The sequence below is a fragment of the Panthera uncia genome (assembly GCF_023721935.1).
Source record: "Panthera uncia isolate 11264 chromosome A3 unlocalized genomic scaffold, Puncia_PCG_1.0 HiC_scaffold_12, whole genome shotgun sequence".
NCBI lineage: Eukaryota > Metazoa > Chordata > Mammalia > Carnivora > Felidae > Panthera > Panthera uncia.
Window position 1 is genome coordinate 24,002,881 of NW_026057579.1, and position 23,595 is coordinate 24,026,475.

General features: G+C 45.6%; 1 long non-coding RNA gene across 1 annotated transcript in view; it reads right to left on the reverse strand.

The window, feature by feature from the left end:
• The window catches only part of LOC125937356 (uncharacterized), an 86,419-nt gene that overhangs the window by 15,943 nt on the left and 46,881 nt on the right, over positions 1-23,595 (reverse strand). The window contains exons 3-6 of the long non-coding RNA XR_007462364.1: positions 10,986-11,041; positions 10,153-10,192; positions 9,298-9,658; positions 8,265-8,302 (exon numbers count right to left, since the gene is read on the reverse strand). This is a non-coding gene — a long non-coding RNA (uncharacterized LOC125937356). The remainder of the gene's footprint in view (positions 1-8,264; positions 8,303-9,297; positions 9,659-10,152; positions 10,193-10,985; positions 11,042-23,595) is intronic.

Here is a 23,595-nt window from a genome sequence, read left to right on the forward strand (position 1 = left end):
ACTTTCTCTCCTTTCTTCTCTGTGATCCTGTCCTATAATTTCAATTTCTTAGGACCCACATACCATTCCTTCTCCAAAGGAAGAGGCAATGCGGGCCACTTACCCCAACACAACAATCAGACCCTTAGCTCCCTCTTCAGAGGTATCAGGATTCCCACCCTCCATCCCAGCTAGGGAAGAAGAGGCTCTACGGCCTAGGAAGGGGTTTTGAGCCTTCTTGTATGAGCAGAAGGGGAAGACTGCCTGAGGACAGGGGACACTAAAGGAGACCATTAGCCTGTTCTCTCTGCAGGTAAGAATAACCCCAGAAAGGGCTGCCTTAAGACAAGAGGGGACAGTCTTAAAATGCTGCCTGGAATTGGGTACTGAACACCTGCCAGACAGAACCAGGGGTCAGGAGTAGGAGCTGGAAGAAAGCAATTCTATGTTGAGCATCCAACATACTCCAGAGCAAGGCTTTTTCTGGCCTTCTTCGGCGAAGAGCGGGAAATTCTGGGTCCCTGTGGGACATCTACGTCTTTGTCAAGGCTCACTGGAGAGGTGCCATCTGTGAGCTGGGAATTCATAGAGGTCATTACTGCCCCACTCGAGAGGCACAATGTGAGATCGACCCAGCCAGGAAAAGCAGGAGTTGGGAAGGAAGCTGCACAGCTCTTGATATTCAACCCGAACACTTGGAAAATGACCCATCATCTTTGCCTTAAACTTTTCCATACGCACAACATTATTAGAATTTCTCCTTAACTACACAAATCATCCTCAGGATCCGGGACAGCTGGACGAAAAAATGTTTTGCTCCCCACCCTTTCCCTTGAGTTCCTATAATGAAGGTGCTTAGTTAACACAAATTACCAGCTTTGCTTTTTACTTTTCTGACAGATGAGCAAACATAAAACCATCATGAGTATAGAGGCCTGGCTGACCAAATCCATTTCAATTATCCATCACCAGGGCAGAATTCTCTTGCTGAGATGGGAAGACACAGATGGAGATTTCCGAGTTGCACTATTAGCTCAGTAAGCAGCCTGTTTCATGCTCATCACAAGAGTATAAGAAAGCCTTAAATATAAATCAAACTATGGAGTTGGGGTATCTTATTAGAAAGCACATAACAAGGAAAACACTGTTTTACTCAGACGAATTAGGAGAGATCAAGAATATAGTTGAAAGAGCCCTGGCATTGTAGGGGCAGGAGACCTAAGTTCTCACCCCAGCCAACCACCTATTCTCTGTATGGCCTTGACATGTCCTTGACACATTCCAAGCCTCAGTTTACTCATCTGTGTTATAAAGAGGTGGACTTAATCAGTAAGTCATATCACACGCTCTGGGCCCTGGAGACCCAAGTTACCTTATGGATTTCAGAAATATTTTATTTCAAAATTTTCTATTTTAAAAATATTTTTTTTAGGGGCACCTGGTTGGCTCAGTCAGTTGAGTTAACTTTGGGTCAAGTCATGATCTCACGGTTCATGAGTTCGAGCCCCATGTTGGGCTCTGTGCTGACAGCTCAGAACCTGGAGCCTGCTTCAGATTCTGTGCCTCCCTCTCTCTCTGCCCCTCCCCTGCTCACACTCTGTGTGTGTGTCTCTCTCTCTCTTGAAAATAATAAACATTTAAAAAAATTTTTAAATATTTTTTAAAGTTTGAGATTATAAAATAAATACCTTTGTCAAGTTGATTTATTATTCACTCACTTATTATAAGTGTGAAATTTTACAATAAATATATTTCTCAATGTGATTTACTTAATTTTGTTAATCAATAATAAATACCAATATATTCCTAAAATAATGCTCTGTCTGCTCGGGTAGCTTAAGGTTCCATATAAAATTTCACTTGAGAAAAATGGCTCCAGTCCTTTACAAATTTTTAAAACCACTGAACTAATTATCTCTAATTTTCCTTCCAGCAAGAGGATACTTTATTCAAATCCTTCTCTGGGGATAGGAGAATTGTATGACTTCAGGAAGTTTCTGGCTTAATCAGAACACTCATAAGAAAAACAAACAAACAAACTTGATTCCCGCATCTACAAATTTCCCTGAAGAGTTCCTGTGCTCCTTCTCCACGGTGGAGGAGTCCTGCTGAAGCAGATTTCAAGGCAACCATAGTAAGTAGTGCGAGCCCATGCTCCAGTCTGTAACTGTGCAAGACACAGAGAGCACGAGAAACATGGGTTCCCCACCATGGACCTCACAGCCTGGTTGCGGAGACTTACCTGTGAATGGCTGACAATGGCATAGGCAGAACTTGGTCAGGGAGTGAGAAGAAGCCTAACCTTGTCTGACTACTCTGTTCCAAATGCTGTAGCAGGCATGACACACAAACCATTTTATTTATTCCATTTATTGCTAATGCATTGTTATTGCAATGCTTTTTCTTTCCAACAGATAAGGAAATCAAGATGGCTGGTTACCCAGGCAGTGAGTAGCAGAAGCAGGTATCAGATTGTCACCACCCTTCACCCCCAAACAGCTTCCAGTCGGTGGTGGGCAGCATCATAAGCCCTCAGTGTGGGGAGGGGAATCCATGCAGATCATGGCAGTTAGGGAAGGCTGCAAGGAAGAGCTACCATGTGAGTTGGATCTTGCAAGATGAGGGGAAATTCTCCAGGAGGCAAAGAGAGGAAAAATTTCCCAAGTTTCTCAGGTGGCAGAGAGCATCTTGTGTAACAGGGATGAGAAGTGTGGGTGAAAACACAGGGATAAAGCAGGTAGGGTGGTGACCTAGGAGCAGAGCAGAGCTCCCCAGGGCTAGAGACTCAGACTGGAACTCCAAGCTTCATGCCACCCTGTGCCGCCAGCTTCATCTTCCTCCACCCTGGCACAGGGACCCTAGCAGCCAGCAATTCAGGCTATCCTCTGTGCTTTTGTGTCCCCTCCTCCATCCACCTGGCAAACTCCTTTCTAGCCCACTCCTGGGAAAGTCTTTCCTATCCTTCCAGACCTTGCCAAAGACCATCTGCTAGATGCACCCATTCCTGATCCCCCTCAACCAGAGGCAATGTCTCTTACTTCTGAATACCCACAGTTCTTTTATTGGTTCAAAGCTGTGCCTCAGTGGATGAACACACAGTGAATGTTTCTCGGCAAGAAACATTCTCTGGGAGAGATACTGAAATGGCGGCTGGGGTATCAGCCTCAGTAATATCTCTACATCAACTTCACATTTCAACAACCAAAAACCTCCAGCCCCTGCTCCTTGTAGCTCTAGACTCCTGAGTCCCTCCTCCCTGGAACTGTGGAGCCAGGCGTGGCCCTTGTAGCCTGCTCCAACTCCTCTGTCTGCATTTACAGGACATTTCCTGGGCCCATGACATAGAAATGGCTCTATGGCACCATGGTGGCCCCAAGCACCTAGGAGGCGCCGACAAGTGTTTGCTGAACCCGACGGAACTCTAGTCCCAGCTTTTCCCGGGATATTCCACTCCTGTGCATTATGCATCTTTTCAAGCAACTCAGGAACCTCTGACGATAACCGTATTAGTAACTTGCAGGAAACTGTCATCTTCAGATTAAACGTAAAGTTAATTTTTCTCAATGTTTCTCCCAGCAAAAAAGGTTTTTATTGTCACCACTGTTTCCAGACAATTGCCCAACAGTTTCAGTCTGCCTTTCAGACCGAAGGCCCGGCTCAGACCACACAGCACAGCTGTCCTCACCTGAGCCTCTGCTCCTGTATTCCCTCAGCTCTCCGGCTCCACCACCCAGCCTCCAGGCATCTACCCTCCTGGGAAACCTGCAGACCAAAGAGCTGTTTGAGTCCTCTCCATCCTAATAAATTCCATCTTGCTGGCCAACTTCTTGCATGAGCTCTGTCCCTAAATGGGGGTCTGAGGGTAGAGTGAGTACTTTCTCTTTCTCTAAGATCCCCATGGCCTGGCAGAGAACTGGGCTCTCGGAAGTGCTCAACAGAGACTCATCCTACAAGCTCTATTTCCTGTGCAGACGTGGAGCTGGAGCCCAGACCTCTCTTGGCCTGGCCCTGAGGGAAGCATTCAGAACAACCCTCCAAAACAAAGCCTGGCCTTGGAGGCCAGCTCGGCATGCACAGAACATCAAATGGCTGGACATGAAAGGGCTGAGGAGGATGCTTGCTGGAGAGGCACTTAGCCTGGAAAACCTGAAACCATCTACTTGACTGAGGGCCGCTAACCACAGCTTCAATGAATGATTAATGATTATGGCCAGAGCTTATTGCAAACAGGCATGTGACAGCAGAGCCACTACCCACCCGCAGGACCTGCCCGTGTGATTGATGAGCCACCGAGGGGTGCAGAGGGGCTGCAGGGGGAATGGGCTGGCTCAGCCTGCAGCTGCCAGGGAGCACCCATCCTTGGGGGGAGCTGGAGGGACACCAGTGTTTCTGTTCTGGGTGGCAGGCTTATCTCATGCCATACAAGCCAACCTGCACTGACCATCCACCTAGGTGATAAGGAGAGGGCACAAGGGGCCTGGGCTAAACTCTGATGAGGACAGAGGTGCCAAAATGGATGATATGTGGCCCCCGGCCTTGCAGTGTCTCTATGCAGAGTTGTGCATCAAGAAATAAAACTCTAGTTCCAGAACCACGAGAGAGTGCAAGGTGCTTCAAGAGACAACTGAGGGCTCTGTGTGGACAGAGCAGGCTGTGTGACCCAAGACACCTCCTCCAGTCCTCCCACCACTGCTGCCAGCCAGAGACCACTTCCCTGAACCTGAAGTCACTTTTCAACAGGATTCGTAAATGAGAGAAGAGGTAGCTGAAGTTCCTACTCTCATGCTTTCTCTGTCCTTCACCAGAGAGGTAAGTTAGCCTTGTGTCCCCACCCTCTCTACCCCTCTCAACCTGCACCCTCTAGAATGGCCAAACCAGGGTTTCTATGTCCCCTTCCAGAGCCTCCTCAGTCAGAAGGCAGGTCCTGACTCAGACACATAGAATCGGTACAGACCCGCGGATTCCTTGAGCACAGACTGTGGGATCTGGCAAAGGCACAGCCCCTGCCTTCAGGAGTTTGTAGCCTCATTAGTGAGGCGAGCTTGCCTGCGTGAAACACAGACAGAACAAAGCATAGCCCCCAAACATGCTGCCAAGAGAGAGTGAGGAAAGGGAGAGTGACGTTGAGTTGAGAGGCCATTGAGGGTGGCCAAGGAATCTGAGAAGGGCCTGTGAGGCCCCCTGGGCTGCAGGACTCTTCCCCAGCAGAGCCACTGTCCAGTCTGGACCATCTCAGCGCCCAAGCCTACCACTTCCGACCAGGGTCTCCAGAAGCACCTCTGAGCAGACCTGGGGGAGTGGCAGCAAGTAAGCTCAGCAGGGACCTGTGAGCTGGCTCTGAGATGACCCAGAGAGCCGGCTGGAAGCCCAGGACGACCCTTGTGGGGGCCTGGCCGCTCTGCAGACTCTGGCTCTGTTTCATCTTAATACACTCCCGCATGTACCTGACATTGGATACTCGTCCTAGAGCATACAAATCTAATAAATTCTTGGCTCCTGCAAGTTTCTTTAAAAAATATAAAAGAGGATCATATATAAAGAAGTTGATTAATATACACCCTGGTAAAACAGCCTGGAACATCTGTGTATTAAGTTCATTTATTAAATTACACCAATCTGTATTTTAATGAGTGAAAGATACAGTACTTATTCTGTCATCCATCAAAATAAACTCAGGAAATACTTAACATTATAATCATTTTTCTTGTTTGAACACGAGTTATGAAATATGAATCCCGCACTAAGAATGCTGGACTTGCCATCATGATCAAATATGTTTTCACAGGTGCAGCAAATATTCAGTTTTCATTTCTCTCTCCAACTGTTGAAAATATAAACCATGCTTTCTAGTTCGTAGCTGGGTAACATTGCCTTCCCTCCACATGGCAGCCATTATTGCAGACTTACTACCCCACCGTCTTTCTTTCCCCATACTCCTCCTAAAGTTGCTTAGTAATGAAAACACGGGCTTCTGTGGGGGCCCCTCGACATAAGCTCTTTTGGCTTAGGCTGGGCACTGTGTCCCCTTTTCCTCCATCCTTGTGGCACTTATATCCTGTTGATTAGGGACTGAGTTGCAAAAACCATTTGAAGGAAACAGTACTTGTTTGAAACACAAAAGGCAGTGGGATCTTGGCTTCACTGTAGACCACCCCCCCAGCCATGGGGCACACATGCCCACTCCTTCCCACTCAGTGACAGTTCTATTCAGACGAGGAACAGCTTTAACATGGACTGGAGCCTCAGGAGAGAGTCCAGGCTTTATCTGCGTTCAGCTCTCCCAGAATCAGAAATCCCAGAACCCATGGAGCAAGACCATTAACAAAGCAGCCAAGGTTGCATGAGCCAAGGAAGGTGCTGGCCAGTGGCCAGTGGGAGCTCATCGAGACCCAGGAGCCTGGAGAAAGACTCCAACTGGGTAAGCTCCTAGGTAAAACCACAAGAGGAGGCTGAGGAAGCCCAACTATAAGCTGGCCAGGCTTGTGTCTGCTTAACTCACCCAGTGGCTCCCCATTGCCAGAAGCAAGGTCCCTGCCTATCTCTTTCATTTCATTCCTGGCCACCCCCACCCCAGTCCCCCAACAAACATACAAAACAAAGATGTAATGGGGATGGAAAGACAAAAGGTCAAGGGGTGGGGGTGAGAAAGAGGGTTGTGGGACATGGGACAGGTTGAGAGTTGGACCAGTTTAAGGAAAGTCTCGTGCTGGGCTAATGGATTTTATGCTATAGACAATAAGGAGCTTTTCTTTCTTCTTTTTTTCTTTTTTCTTTTCAATTCTCACTTTAATTCTTGGCATATTAAAAAAAAAAAGCCCAAGTCCTGAGCTGTGGACATTAAAAATGTGAAACAATGAATGCAACCATTCAGAGTAGTATAACCCAAAAACAACCTCAGTAATACAAGATTTCCTTCTCATGCTTTTCAAATGTTTACATCTAAACACTCACCATTCTAAACAACTAAACTATATATAAACTTCCTTTTGTGGTGAGGAACATTTATATGTTTATCCGTTGTAAAGCTAAAAGGGCCCCCAACCAATTCTGCTCCCTGGATAACACAATGCTAATAAATAATGAGCTTTTGAAGGGATTTGAAAATTCAATAGATATGTCCAGATTTGTGTTTTAGAAATAAAGTTTACTTGGGATTTAGTGTAAAGAAGAGGTGTTTGGGAGATAGCCCTGAGCAGGCAGAGGTTAGTAGGGCACAGAGTAATAGAGGCAGGTGTGTTGAGCTGGTGTGAAGGCCACAGCAGGACACCCTCTCCCCCATGCAACCCAGGGATGGCCACAGTAGGTGTTCAGTAGAACTTCCTCAGGAATGTCACTGATTACCTGGGTTCTCAGTACACACAGGTGCAGACCCCTGCTCTTCTGTGCCCAAGGAACCCCCAGTATCCTCAGCCTCACCTTCTCTCAGGCCCTGAATCTGTTTGGCCCATGACCTGGAGACCTGCTGATTCTTGCAGGGGCTAGCCTAGGGAGGTACCAGCCTAAACCCTTCCCCCTCACCTACCCCATACTCACCACCACAAAAGCCCTGAAACCTGAAACAGCATCCTCCTGGATAAGGTTTCAAAACTCCATTGAAAGATTACAGAAAGTTACAGACAGGCAGTTCAGGGAAAGGAAACCATAACAGCTCACTCTCAGGGTGCTTTTCAGAGCAGATATGGCATGGGCACTGACCAAAAGAACAGACTGTCTGAATCACGGGGGCAGGGGCAGGGAGGTCCCCTGGGGTGCTAGACACCCCTGTGGATACTGGATTATGGGGAGATCCAGGGGGTCCCAGTGGAGGGGATGAGTTGGTTGGGCCAGGTGTTGGGGAGCATTTGGGGGTTCAAGCATTGGCATTTTAACATCTGGTTCTAACTGGCTGAATCAGCTTTACTAATGGGCACATAAAGACATTTTCAAACTCACCAGTAATCAAGGAAATGCAAATCAAAACAGCAATGAGATACCACTTTCTCAATTCACATTGCAGGGAGATGTATGCCCAGATTCCCATTCAAGAAAGGACTTGCTTCTTACCTTCAAGGTTCAGGTTTGGCCTCAGCTGTCATGGGCACAGTGGGAAAGAAAGGCCTGACCACTGCAGCCCAGCACATGACGCTGATGGGCAACATTCACTTCACAACTTCTTGCAGGGTCAGCCATGACTTGCCCAGGCTTCCCCAGGCCCACATCACAGCTCAGCCTCTCCCTCTACTCAATCTTACTCCTTCCTCCTTCCCTTATAGGTGTTGATCCCTAATAAATACCTTCTTACTCACCAAACTCCATCATGGTGCCTGTTGCTGGAAAATCCAGCCTGCAAAACAAGGAAAGTCAATTCACACACTGTGCTAGTGATAGAATACGTTGACAGAGCCACCTTAAAGAGAAATCTGACAATACTTAGTGTGCATGCTCCCTCAACCTCAGCCCTCCTGTGCCTGCATGTCTATTCCAGAGAGGCTCACTGACCCATCCACATGGACAGGGGGCCAAGGGTGGCCAGTGCAAGACAGGTAAGGGCAAGGGAGCTGTCACCAGGGAAATGGGTGTATAACTGTAGCAAACACCCAATGTTGGGATCCCATGCAACTGAATGTATTTGTATATAGCAACACGTGGAGTTCTCACACACAGCATTGGGTGAAAAACAGAAGCAGAACCTAAGACAAGGATCTGAGGGTAACTAGTTTGTGTGGATGGTGGTCACAGGAAGAACTCGTAGGTGACAAGGGAGGTGGGATGTGGAGAGGAAAGGGAGGGGAGGGAAGGGAAGAGTTGGTTCATGAGCAGGGCTCTTGTGTGGGCAGCTGGGCCTCCCTCCCACTGAGGATCTCAGGGGAAGAGCCTCGAGCAAGCCCAGGGTTGTAAGAAAGCTGGGTTTTATAACCTTCCTTGATTGACGACTGCTCCCAGGGGTGATGACCACCCGGCACTTGCAACCTGCCCCACTCCTACAACACAGAAAGTTCCCCCGAAGTCCCAGGAGAATAAACACTGAGTGACAAAAGGATATGAGGGACACTAGAAGCAAATGCTCCAGGAAAAAAACTGAGATTTATAGCACAACACCTTCTGCGAAGTAAAAGCACATCATGCAGTTTAAACGGCTATCCATACGTGTAAATGAAATTGTGGAAGATGGTTTGAAAGTCCATGCATGAAATGCACGGAGTGCTGTTCTCATTACCTACTGTTCAGCCCATTGGTGAAGGAGGGATCCCCTGTACTAAATAGTATCAGTCCTGCACACACAACACCTGACACGGGACAGACAAGATAGACAGCAGTTTATTAATCATGTGTACTCACAGCCAGGGGGAAGACACTGCACATGACACAGGGCCATCTGGGGCTGCACTCGGGAGCACAGGGAACCCACAGAGGCTGTAGATAACACACATTTACTAACTGAAGGGTGGGGTGCCCCTGGTCTCCAAGGGAGAATGTGATTGGCTTGTTTGAATAATTCCACAGGCTGGCTGGGAGGTGAAACCATTAGATGGAGAACCGAATGGGGAGCAGCTGGTCCAGCTGGGAGGGGGACTAGCCAGGAGGAGAGAGTTTCCCGCTGGGTGGGGACATGTCTGATAAGAGCAAGGTGGGGCTCTGTGAAGCTCAGAGAAGTCAAGGCAGCACACAGCATTTCAGGCCTTGCAATACAAGCAGGTTCCTGCAGAGGGAGAGAATGGGACAGAGATGGAGGGAAAAAATAAAACGAAAGGCCCTTATGCTAGTGTGACATGAACTGGGGGCATATGTATACTTCAATTCTGTAAACTTGAGGTCCTCAGAAATAAATAATATTATTAAAAACAACAACAAGGAGCAAGAAAGAATGGGGTTTGGACTGGGGGAAGGGATGGGCTAGGCTCTCAAATACAACAAGGCTACAGGCCAGGGGCCTGTGTTCTCAGCAGAACAGAAAATGCTATTTGTTACAAACTGTCCTGGGAATGATTGCCCACTGAGATAACAAGAATAGAGGCAAATAAAACTTCAAACAGAGTTTAATGGCTAAGCTTAGCCAGTTGGGTGGTAAGGCCAGCTGCTCTGTGTGTGAGCAGCGTGGAGTGAGTGGGCAGGTGGACTGAGGGGCTGCAACACGGCTCAAACTTGTTTTCTCTGTCACTCAGACACTTTCCCCAGGAGAAATGTTAGTGTTACCTTCTGGGGTCCACAGGGAGCACTGAGAAGACCTGGACACCTAATAAAATATAAGGAGGCAGGTTGTGATCACGAAGCTTCTAGACGCCAGGGCTTTTCAGAAACTTTGACAGGGACAGGCTGACATCAGCCACTGCAGATACCTCGGCCGGTCGGTAGCACTGACAAGGGGATAACGAAAGGAGTGTGGATCATCACAGCACCATCTGAGATCCAGCAGGAAGCCAAGTTCAGTCTGCTGCACCCACAGATCTAGAGTCCCCAGATCAGATAGAAAAACCAACTTTTCTATCAAGGGAGCCCCGCCAACAAGAAATAAGTGGTCAATCAGGCTGAAGTGAAGGATTTTCATGGAGCCCATACCCAAACATGTGGGACGGTTTCCTCCCTCTTGCTAGCTGTGAGCAATGAGACAGACTTATGGTGAAGTGATTGTTTTTTAAGGACTTTAAGATGGTTCCCAGTGACATACTACCTCCACCCACAAAACAGACTCCATTATTCATTCATTCACTTGACATGTATATATAGCATACTCATTTGCCTATCTTATAATAGGGAAATGAAACAATATCATTCATGGTTCTTAGTGTAGAAGGCGGCGGGGGGAGCAGAGAGATCATAATAAAACAATGACCACACATACATGCACACATACAGTTGTCACCAAGCCCAAAATCAGCAGAGAAATTTGATTCTGTGGGAGTCTGAAGGTGGGCCTCAGGGTCAGGAGCTCAGGGAGATGGAAGGAGAAGGAATACATTCTAGCACAGTCCCATTCTAGAATATGTAGGATCCCATAAAAGAGCTGTTCTGGATTGAGAGACACTCACATTCATATTCAGCCAGTAGGCACTCATTTATCACTGGCTCCGGATCGAGTCCATACCTGCAATGGTGATACGACTCTGTGAGCACACCAATCTTTCAGAGGATGCATAAACAGTCCTAACTTGGATGATCTGGTGCAAAGTTCAAAGTTACCCAGTGAAGGTGCTCTTAACTCCACCCAGGGGCGATTCAACTATACCCCAGAACCCCAAGACACTTCTCCCCCTAAGAGGCCCAGCCATACAGAAACACTGAATCTTGGAAAGGGCTCCAGGATAGAAAAGAGCCAGTTATCACCCAATTTCCCTGTGCTCCATATCTGTAGCAGCTGTAGGCCTGGTTCACAGCCTCAGGGATAAACTGCTAGCCAACTGCTCTTGGGCCATGGGCCCTGAGAGTCAGGGGGTATGTGTAGCATGTCCTATCTCTTCCATTGAGGTGCCTCAGCCAAGCCACCACCACTTGAACTTCACTCTGCCCAGCCCAGCTCAAAGGGCATTATGAGGTTCCGATGAGGAAATAGGAAAACAAATTCTTTGTTAAATGCAAAGTTCACACACACCTGAATGGTTAGAAGCAGCCATACAAAGGCAGAAACCCTAAGGACACAATAGGTGGGAAAATGGCTAAGGAAACGTAGGCATTCTTCTCTACCTAATGCCACCCCTACTCTGTCCCTGTTTCTATTCCAACACCCAGGCAGATGACTGCTTCTAGCCAGGAGATAGTCCTGCTCAAGGTAGTATGAAATAGTACTTCCCCTCTGCTGACCTGGGGCACAGGAGAAATGGAGAGGCAGGAAGACAAGAATGGCCTGGTATGGGAGCCAAAGACTCATCTTAGTGAAGATTTCCAAATTTAATCTCTGACAAAAGGAAATGGTCAGGACTAGATGTGCACCTTGTTTGTGTAGATTGTTCCCTATCTTAATGGAGCAGAAGAGAAGCTTCAAACACTGAAGATGGAGGAGGAGAGGGGAGAGGAAGCTAAAAATACTAAAAAGCAGTCTAAATAGATGAACCTCCTGCTAACTTGTCTCCTTTTCTTTATTATGGAACAAGGTTTATCCCCTATCCAGCCTTGACTTAGACGGTCAAAAAATAAAAATACTTGAATCTCTCAATCTTAGGAGGAGACTTAAACAAGTGGAGGTGATGGGGCGCAGAGTACATTTGTGTGGAGAAAAGACTGGCAGAGTATATGTCAAACCCTAGCAGTGTTCCATTCAGGGAGACAAACTTTCTATATGACTGTGTGAAGCTTTCTAAAATACCTAAATTTGGCATTTTGTGGCACTTTTTCTCAGAATAACAGTAGATTCTTCACATAAATGGAAACATAAAGTGCTATTTAAGTGTGGTCAAAATTGAAAGAAATTGAAGATGATACAAAGAGAAAAGATATTCCATGCTCATGGGCTGAGAGAATAAATATAATTAAAATATTTATAGTACCCAAAGCAATCTACAGATTTAATGGAATCCGTATCAAAATACAAAAAGCATTTTTCACAGGGATAGAACGATCCTAATATTTGTATGGAACCATGAAAGACCCAAAGCAATCTTGAAAAAAAGGAACAAAATTGGAAGTATCCCAATCTTAGATTTTAAGATAAACTACAAAGCTGTAGTAATCAAAACAGTATGGTACTGGCATAAAAACAGTATGGTACTGGCACATAAACAGACACATAGATCAATGGAACAGAACAGAGAGCCCCCAAAATAAACCCACAATTACATGGCCAATTAATCTTTGACTTTGGAGGCAAAATATGCAACGGGAAAAGATAGTCTCTTCAACAGATGATGTTGAGAAAACTAGAAAGTCACATGCAAAAAAACTGGACCACTCTCTTACACCATACACAAAAATAAACTCAAAATGGATTGAAGACCTAAATGTGAGACCTGAAACCATAAAAATCCTAGAAAATAACACAGGCAATAATTTCTCTGACATCAGCCATAGCAACACCTTTCTAGATATGTTTCCTGAGGCAAGGGAAACAAAAGCAAAAATAAACTATTGGGACTACACCAAAATAAAAAAACTTCTACACAGTAAAGGAAACAATCAACAAAACTAAAAGGCAACCTATTGAATGAGAGAAGATATTTGCAAATGACATATCGAATAAGGTGTTAGTATCCAAAATATATAAGGAACTTACACAACTCAACACCCCCAAACAAATTAATTCAATTAGAAATGGGCAGAAGACATGAACAGACATTTCTCCAAAGAAGACATACAGATGGCCAACAGACACATGTAAAGATGCTCAACATCGCTAATCAGGAAAATACAAATCAAAACCACAAGAAACAAAAATTGTTGGTGAGGATGTGAAGAAGGAATCCTCATGCACTATGGTTAAGAATGCAAACTGGTGCAGCCACTGTGGAAAACAGTGTGGAGCTTCCTCAAAAAATTAAAAGTAGAACTACCATATGATCCAGTAATTCCATTACTGGGTATTTACCCAAAGAATATTAAATCACTCATTTGAAAAGATATACACACCCCCATGTTTACTGCAGCATTATTTATAACAGCCAAGATATGAACACAGCCCAAGTGTCTATTGATAGATGAATGGATAAACATGATGTGGTGGGGCACCTAGGTGTCTCCGTAGGTTGAGCATCCAACTTTTTTAAAATTTATTTACAGGATTCTTTTTATTTTATTTATTTATTTGCTTTAATAACATTTATTATCAAGTTAGCTAACATACAGTGTATACGGTGTGCTCTTGGCTCCAGGAGTAGATTCCCATGATTCATCACTTACATACAACACCCAGTGCTCATCCCAACAAGTGCCCTCCTCAATGCCCATCACCCATTTTCCCCTCTCCCCTGCACCCCCTTCAACTCTCAGTTTGTTCTCTGTATTTGAGTATCTCTTATGGTTTGCCTCCCTCTCTGTTTAAAACTATTTTTTCCCCTTTCCTTCCCCCATGGTCTTCTGTTAAGTTTCTCAAATTTCACATATGAGTGGAAACATATATCTGTCTTTCTCTGACTCATTTATTTCACTTAGCATAATACCCTCCATTTCCATCCACATTGTTGCAAATGGCAAGATTTCATTCTTTCTCATTGCCAAGTAGTATTCCATTGTATATACAAACCACATCTTCTTTATCTGCTCAACAGTTGATGGACATTTGGGTTCTTTCCATAATCTGGCTATTGTTGAAAGCATTGCTATAAACATTGGGGTACCTGGGCCCCTATGAACCAGCACTCCTGTATCCCTTGGGTAAATTCCTACCGGTGCTATTGCTGGGTCATAGGGTAGATCTATTTTTAATTTTTTTAAGAACCTCCACACTGTTTTCAAGAGTGGCTGCACCATTTTGCATTCCCACCAACAGTGCAAGAGGGTTCCCATTTCTCCACATCCTCTCCAGCATCTATAGTCTCCTGATTTGTTCATTTTAGCCACTCTTACCAGTGTGAGGTGGTATCTCAATGTAGTTTTGACTTGTATTTCCCTGATGATAAGTGATGTTGAGCATCTTTTCATGTGTCTGGTGGCCATCTGGACATCTTTGGAAAAGTGTCTATTCATGTCTTTTGCCCATTTCTTCACTGGATTATTTGTTTTTTGGGTGTTGAGTTTGGTAAGTTCTTTATAGATTTTGGATACTAACTCTTTATCCAATATGTCATTTGCAAATATCTTCTCCCATTCAATCAGTCACCTGTTAATTTTGTTGATTGTTTCCTTTGCTGTGCTGAGCTCTTTATCTTGAGGGGTCCCAATAGTTCATTTTTGCCTTTACTTCCCTTGCCTTTGGAGACATATTGAGTAAGAAGTTGCTGAGGCTAAGGTCAAAGAGGTTGTTGCCTGTTTTCTCCTCTAGGGTTTTGATGGTTTCCTGTCTCACATTTAGGTCTTTCATCCATTTTGAGTTCATTTTTGTATATGGTGTAAGAAAGTGGTTCAGTTTCATTCTTCTGCATGTTTCTGTCCAGTTCTCCCAGCACAATTTGCTGAAGACACTGTCTTTTGTCCATTGGATACTCTTTCCTGCTTTGTCAAAGATTAGTTGGCCATACATTTGTGGGTCCAATTCTGGGGTCTTTATTCTATTCCATTGGTCTATGTGACTGTTTTTGTGCCAATACCATACTATCTTGATGATTACAGCTTTGTAGTAGAGGCTAAAGTCTGGGATTGTGATGCCTCTCACTTTGGTTTTCTTTTTCAACATTACTTTGGCTATTCAAGCTCTTTTGTGGTTCCATACAAATTTTAGGATTGTTTGTTCTAGCTCTAGGAAGAATGCCAGTGTAATTTTGATTGGGATTGCATTGAATGTGTAGTTTGCTTTGGGTAGTATTGACATTTTAACAATATTTATTCTTCCAATCCATGAGAATGGAATGTTTTTCTATTTATTTATGTCTTCTTCAATTTCTTTCATAAGTTTTCTATAGTTTTCAGCATACAGATCTTTTACATCTTTGGTTAGGTTTATGCCTACATATTTTATGGTTCTTGGTAAATGGGATTGATTGTAAATGGGATCAATTTCTTGATTTCTCTTTCTGTTGCTTCATCATTGGTGTATAGAAATTAAACCGATTTCTGTACATTAATTTTGTATCCTGCAACTTTGCTAATTCATGTATCAGTTCTAGCAGCTTTTAGACATAGTCTTTCGGGTTTTCTATGTAGAGTATCGTGTCATCTGTGAGGAATGAAAGTTTGACTTCTTCTTTGCCAATTTGTAGAGCATCTGACTTTTTACTTCAGGTCAGGTCATGATCCTAGAGTTGTGGGATTGAGCCCCGTGTTGGGCTCTGTACTGAGCATGGAGCCTACTTGAGATTCTCTCTTCTCTCTCTCTCTGTCTCTCTCTCTCTTCCTCTGCCCCTCTTCCCCACTCGAGCTTGCTCACTCTCAAGGGAATATTAGCCATAAAAAGTGAAATCTTGTCATTTGCAATAACATGAATGTATCTAGAGAGTATAATTCTAAGCAAAATAAGTTAGAGAAAGACAAATACCATATGATTTCACTCATGTGGAATTAGGAAACAAATGAACAAAGAAAAAAAGAGACAAACCAAAAAACACTCTTTTTTTAAATGTTCATCTATTTTTGAGAGAGAGACAGAGTGTAAGTGGGGGAGGGGCCGAGAGAAGGGGAGACACAGAATCTGAAGCAGGTGCCAGCCTCTGAGCTGTCAGCACAGAGCCCGATGCGGGGCTGGAACTCACAAGGTGTGAGATCATGTCTTGCACTGAAGCCAGATGCTTAACCGACTGAGCCACCCAGGTGACTCTTAAGTATACTCTTAACTATAGAGGACAGAGGGTTACCAGAGGGGAGGTGGGTGGAGGATGGGTCAACTAGGTGATGGGGATTCAAAGTACACTTAACATGATAAGCAATGAGTAATGTATAGAACTGTGGAATCACTATATTGTACACCTGAAACTAATATAACACTGTATGTTAACTACGCTGGAATTAAAGTGAAAAAAACTAAAGTGTGATGAAAGCCATTTGCTTTGGTCACTACAAACAGGCATGGAGGTGTGCATGGGGTATCTCTGAGAAGACAGTAGCCATGTGCAGGAGCTGGCACTGGGCACACTCAGAAGCCTTCCAAGCCAAGCAAAAGAAATAGAAAGGCAATCAATCACCAAAGAGGCAGATAACCGGAATGAGAAGTACAAGAGGGACTCATGATGACAGGTCCCGAATACTGAATGATATCAATTAATGTGACACTATTGTTTTAAACTAGAAAGCCCTGTTCACCTGAGAAATATTGCTGTTGTCATCACTAGTGGGGATGGGGAAGGAGCCCTCTCAAGGTCCAAGCATACAAAAGGGACAGAAACTCCATCAGGTTTATAAAAGAACTGAACTGCTGCCCCAAATCAGGGAAATGGGAAATGGCAGCAACTGTCATAAATACCAAAGAGCTAGAAGAACCTTACAGATCATTCTAATCCGGTCTCCTCATTTCCCAGGGAGGAATCAGGGACTCGGAGAAGCTTGGGCAAGTGCTGTGGTCACACGGCAAGCCCTGCTAGAGCCAGGACCAGGATCTCGGTGGCACAGAGCTCACTGGCTCACACCTGTCATGGCTGGGGTGTGCCAGCCCCGCCAGCCATGCAGCCCTGCTGTGCTGTAAGCACACCTCCTTCAAAAGTCAGAGAGGCGGACCTGGATCCCAGGTAGCAAAAGCCCTTCTCACCCAGATTCTGAAGACAGGGCTGGACTCTCAGGAGACAGAGCAGGGACAGAACTCCTTGCTTGAGGCTCAAACATGAGCTGGCATCTTCCTCTGGCCACAGGGTGAGGGTGTGTGTGAAGACAAGTGAGTGGACACTCCCGGATTCTTTTGTCATGCTAGCATCACATTCACTAGCACCTGGGCTCGGCCATGTAGCCCCTCACCCCAACCGCCCCTAGGCAGCCCCACAGCTCTAGTGGGTTTCCTCCCCAGAACGTGGGTGTGGGAAAGAATTATGGAACCATGGGTAGAGGTGTGGGTGGAGTGAGGCAGAAAGGAAAGGTGGGGGAAAGTCTGGTTTATACAGATCCTACAGCAGGTTTGGATCCTTGCTCACCACTCAGGTGTGAAATTCACCTGTTCTTCTATGACTTCATGTTTGAATCCCACTGCACAGGGGCGGCAGAAGCTTGGTCTCAAGCTCCTATTTTCTCCAGGACTGTGTATTCCAGGAAGCTCACTGAGGGCTAGGGGATGGGGTGGAAGGTCACGTAGAGGCCATGCAGGCATCCTCCCTGCTGGTCATCAGGTTTCAGTCCACACAAGTGCTCAGCAGGACCCCTCATTCCAGGCAGAAATCCTTTAGATCTCACTATTCCATTAGCTTTCTTGTGCTGCCCATGAAGGCACAGGACTCATTTTATGCCCTGTTGGAGCAGGAGAGTCTTCCCAGATGGAATTGCCAACAGGTAGAGCACAGAACTCTCTATCAACCTTCCTTCACCCAGGAGGGCCCTTCCTAAAGAGGACAGGAGTGGTCATCTCTGCTCTTATTGAGGATGTCCATCTCATCTAATCTTCATACAGAGGCCTTGCTTCTCCCTTAACAGTATCAGCTTCTCAGGAGACCTAGGTGGCTGAGTCCGTTAAATGTCTGGCTCTTGATTTCAGCTCAGGTCATGATCTCACAGCTTGTGAGTTTGAGCCTCTCATCAGCTCTATGCTGACAGAAAGGATCCTGCTTGGAATTCTCGCTCTCTCCCTCTCTCTCTGCCCCTTTCCAACTCATGCTCTCTCTCTCTCTCTCTTTCAAAATAAATAAATAAACTTAAAAAAAAAAGAGTATCAGCTTCTCGGGGTGCCCGGGTGGCTCAGTCAGTTAAGTGTCCAACTCTTGATTTCAGCTTAGATCATGACGTCAGTTCGTGTTGGGCTCTGCACTGACAGTGTGGAACGTGCTTGGGATTCTCTCTCCCTCTCTGCCCCTCCCCCACTTGCACACACTCTGTCTCTCTCTCTAAATATATAAATAAACTTAAAAAAAGAGCATCGACTTCTGGAAACATGTGAAGACAAGCCTTCCCCTTCTCTGTTTCCTGCTTTTCCCATGCCTTTCCTGAGGCACTGAGCACAGCACAGCCTAGTTGTTTAAATTGGCTGAGTGGGGAGGGAAGGGCCAAATAGATAACTACAGAGAGAAAAAAAAAACCCACATAAGTCATAATGTTGCCATGTTATACATCCCATTCATACGTATAGGATATGGATATGCAAGAAAATCCTTCATGTTTGCTGATTTTGTGCGTGGGAGTATCACCGAAGAAGCTGAAAAGAAGTGGGAGAGATCAGGCACTTGGGGTAGATGGCATTAGACGTGAAATTCCTCTATTTCTGGTCTCTCCTCAGCAGTAGCGAAGCCCCAGCGTCATCTGGAGGCTGAGGGCAGGGAAAAGCAGGCATCCACAGGAACGTGGCAGACACACCTTGCAGTGCTTCTGACCAAAAGGGTGCCCCTCTGAGATGACAAGTTACAAAAAGATGTCCTATCCTCTGCACTGACACAGTTTAGGACCAGAGAGCAAGGCCTGGCAAACAGAGGAGGGCTGCATTCCAGCCGGACAAGCCCCGCACCCCACCCGCGCCCCTTCCCCACCCTGGCCACACACTTTTAAGGCTCACACCAACCTCATGACTCTGAGTGGGAGCCGGCTACTTTTCATTACAAAAAAAACCATGTTGTGTTTTAGATAAGATTTCAAGGGAACCTGTTGGAGGGCATGGCTCTATACTTAATAATCATGGGTAGTTAAGAAATTCAAAATAGAAAACACCAAGGTAATCAGACATTACCTGTCTGAGTACTTGGTTTATGTTGGTCTGTTGTTTTTGTTAAAGAAGGGATCGCCACCTCTCAGGTAATGAGCCAAAGCTTGAGAACAAAACATTCAAAAAGTTCTATGCCCAAAAGCTTAGTTGCTACTATAAATGGTTTTCACGTGTTCTATATCTGCGCTCCTCAATGTCAACACCACGGGACACTCTATAGGGAACACAGAACTTTAGAAATCACCTCCCAAGGTTACCAAATGATAAACAAGAGGAGAGCAAAGACTAAAGTCGTTAAGCCAGCCTCTGCACATGCCCAATTTTCTGTTAACCCTGATCACATCTGAAGCCAAAGCTGCTTCTAATCAAAGGTGGTTGCATAGCTGTTATAATACTTTCCATATTGGACATTTTAACTAGTACGTGGTGTATCAGGAGGCCTGTGCATAAACAGACTGTCAAGTTGAGCAGATATGCTCTAAGGAAAGCCTACATAAAAAAGTTACGATAAACCTCCAAGAAACCTCCTTCCCTCACTCACAATGACCCAGTGGAACACCGCTGAGCAGGTTGCCAAGTTGACCTGATTGTAGGCTGCCGTTCATGCTATGGAAGTGAACTGTTCAACTGGGGAGCTTTCTAGTATCATCTGAACCACAGAACATGAAAAATTACTATATGACTATTCCCCCATTTTTCCAAGGATGGTATAGAACTGGTACCATTATGAATGCACACAAGAGAAATTAGTTCAGTATATACTCCTGAGGTTGCTAGACCATCAATCAATGAATGAAAATCCAGCAGTGTTACAGAGGGTGGGAGACACTGAACTGCAGAGTGTTTATGATCTGGTTGAGAAGGTTCTGGTTTTACACACATAACCAAGAAGGAAGAATGTACTCTGGCTGTGCAGAATGGGCCCAGATGGTAGGGTTACTCAGTGGGCCACCACACAGGAGGCAGTGTCTATTGTAAGGATGATGATGCTGGTGGTCAGCTCAGCTGTCATCTGGCCTCAAGTTCCTCCAGGATAGAAGACAAGAGAGAGGTGAACACTGTGCAAAATCATTTAGAAGGGACAGCAATCAAACCCTTTGAAAAGCATGACTAAGAAATTTTGAAAAATGTGAGGGTGGGTTCAATGTCAATGAAAGATTAAGATAATTTTTCACAGAAGACACAGGGCCTGCCATGCCTTTGAAGGAAAATGTAATCAGCACCCGGCTATGGATTGTTTCCATGTGTTTATTTGTCAACAGCTTAATGAAATAATGCAAACGCGGTGAGGATGTCCCAGCCCCAGATCTTCCAACTTGGGGTGCTAAGCAGCCCACCAGGCTTGAGGGAGCTGGGCTCTATTTCCTTCTCCTGCTCCAGAAAAGCCTTCAGCTCTCAGAGGCAGGTTGATACGGTTTCACTTCAGCGGGGACTTTGCCTTTTCTCCTCAACAATACTTTTCTTGTTCTGCCCCAGCACACACAGAACTTGAATGCCTTCTTCCCTTTGCTGGGGCCTCCTTCTTTTATACATAAAATGGTACAAGTTCCCTGTCATCATAGGGTTGGGGAAAAGGGCTTTTCTAAAACAACTGGTGTGATAACAATTGATAGATCTAATGTTTGCTCCATCCAGGGGTCAGCATGCTAACCCTTTGGTATCATGGAGAGGATGCTACATTGGCAATGCTGGGCTCTCAGACCCGGTAATAGGCTGATCCAGGATAAGAAAACCAACATTGGCCATACTCATCGACTAAAACCTGTAATCATTTTTAAAATGTTTTGTAGTGAATTCGTTATATTGTAAGGATGCTTTTATCTGAGACACGCTCCTTAAGTCAATCTCCTGAGGTAGTAGTGGGGGGAATAGAAAAATTATTCAGAATAATACAGAAAAAAAGCAAGCACAAGTTTGCCTGTCCAGCTCAATGTTTAGTTGTATGTAGGCCATAAATTAGAAAGAGGTTCTCACCTAGGGAAGGCCCAGTATTTTATGTCATCCTGATATTTCAGAGGGAACATTTAATGAACTAAAACATGCTCCTTCTCCAAGGCCCTGATGACACAATCCCCATGTCTTTCCTGGTTGGCATGCTTCTTGTGCTCCATTATCAACCATCTAAGGCTTTACAAACACCCAAAAATGTCTGTCCATTGCTAGGGAATGATTTCCCAATCTGCCTCTGAAAACCAGTCACTTTAAATCTTGATTCATTGATTTATTCATTCATCACTCATTCGTCTATCCAAAATTACCTGAGGACTTTCTGTATGCCCTGAACAGTGGTAGGCATCAGAAATAGATGTACCGACCTCAGGGAACATACAGTCCAGTGGCTGAGGCAGAGGTTAACAGATGATTATGGCAGATGCAAAGAAATTAAATGGCAGAAGGGCATACAGAGGGGACACAGAGGAGGGGTTGTGAAGTTCACTCTGTCAGGGATAAGAAGACCTCACAGAGAGGGGAAGAGGAGCAGGAACTATCCAGAGAACCATCAGTCATTCCCAGGAGTTTTGATTTTCCTATTCCCCATTGGACCTAACCATACAACAGTTATAATTGTAAGGATTCTAAACCCTCAAAAATCCTTCCCTAAGACGCCAACAGTTATTGCCAGGCTGGCTGACTGTAGCCACGGTGCTCTGGCATTGGCAAACTGTTGCTGGCTGTTCAGTCGCAAGGCCCTGAGTCAGCCAATCCCAGAGAAGAACTCTTGTAGGCCCACCCTCGTTCTACAAAGATCTCCACTTGTGACAGGACCTATGTATTCTCAGTCATTGTATGGCTGTATTAATATCGGTTATTGTTCAATTTAGAAAAGAAACAAGTGGGGCTCTATGGGCCTTTCCTCAGCTCCTACTCCTGCCCACATTTGTCCTTTGGCCTCCTTCCCCTCCCCTCTAGGCTGTTGAAAGTCTTCACTTTAGGGGCGCCTGGGTGGCTCAGTTGGTTAAGCGTCCGACTTCAGCTCAGGTCATGATCTCGCAGTCCGTGAGTTCGAGCCCCGCATCAGGCTCTGTGCTGACCGCTCAGAGCCTGGAGCCTGTTTCGGATTCTGTGTCTCCCTCTCTCTCTGACCCTCCCCCATTCATGCTCTGTCTCAAAAATAAATAAACGTTAAAAAAAAAAAAAAAGAAAGTCTTCACTTTTGCTCTGCACTTCCCTGAACACAGTGATCTCCTCCTCCTGTTTTCCAGAACAGTGGATTACAAAGTAGGTAGAGAACCAAGCCTCTTACTTATAGGAATTAGGGAGAGTTTTGATGACGGTTCAAAGATAGGAGGACAACAGATTTTCCCATATATGTAGGTCATCTGTTTTGCCTGTCGTTAGTTGGGGATTTCTTCTTTGCTTCTTAAGAACTATAAAATTAACTTATCCATAGTCTATGCCATCAGTCACCAAAACTCCCAACTTGTCCAGTTTGAACCAGACATGCTTCACCTGCAGCTTTGGGATATGGATGCTGGAGAAGATCCTCTGAGGTAGGATTGATTGCATAGTACTCTCTTGAGCCTCTCTCAGTTGCGCTAGGCCCATTGTAGCCTTCACTGTGGGGACCTGGCCGAAGAACCAAGAGATTGTTCACAAGTGGTTTGAAGAACAGAGAGCTGCAGCTGGGTTCTCAAGGAGCTGCAGTATCCGAGGCAGAGGAACAGGGTCCTACCATGGACAGTGGTATGGCCAGAAGGTTGGAGGGAATGAAAGGGGTAAAACGCATCAGTCATGCCAAAAGGATGCACTGGTGCCACGTGTCACATGCCCCAAGGAGGCCAGATAGACAAGGCCTGAGTGGGTATCCACTGGATTCACTGATCGGGAGGCTGCTCACAGGCTCAGCAAGAGCAGTGCCATAGGCAGCAGCCAGACTACAGTGACTCAGAGTGGACAATGGTGGTGACAGTTGCACAGGGAAGTCAGCCTCCCCTGGGGCCACCATAAGGCAGCCTACGAGTGGGGCAGTGGAAACTCAAGACCACTGTGGTAAAGCTGGTGAAAGCGCTCACCTAGAGATACATGAAAGGTGCCCTATTTTTCATACCGAGTTCATCAAGTAACGAAAGGGGATGAGTCTTCTACTCGTGGTCACTTGCTCTCGTCCTGACTCCAGCTGCTAAAGTATCTTTAGGAGGACACATAGACAAGTGCTCCTCAGCCCAGAGGCCAGGATGTCAGGCCACCATAGCTGGGGAGAAGCCAACAGAATTCTGACTGGACCCCCAGGCTCGGCTTTGGGCAACCAGACACAGGCCTAAGGATGACCCCAGGTTGGCAGCACCCCCAGCAGA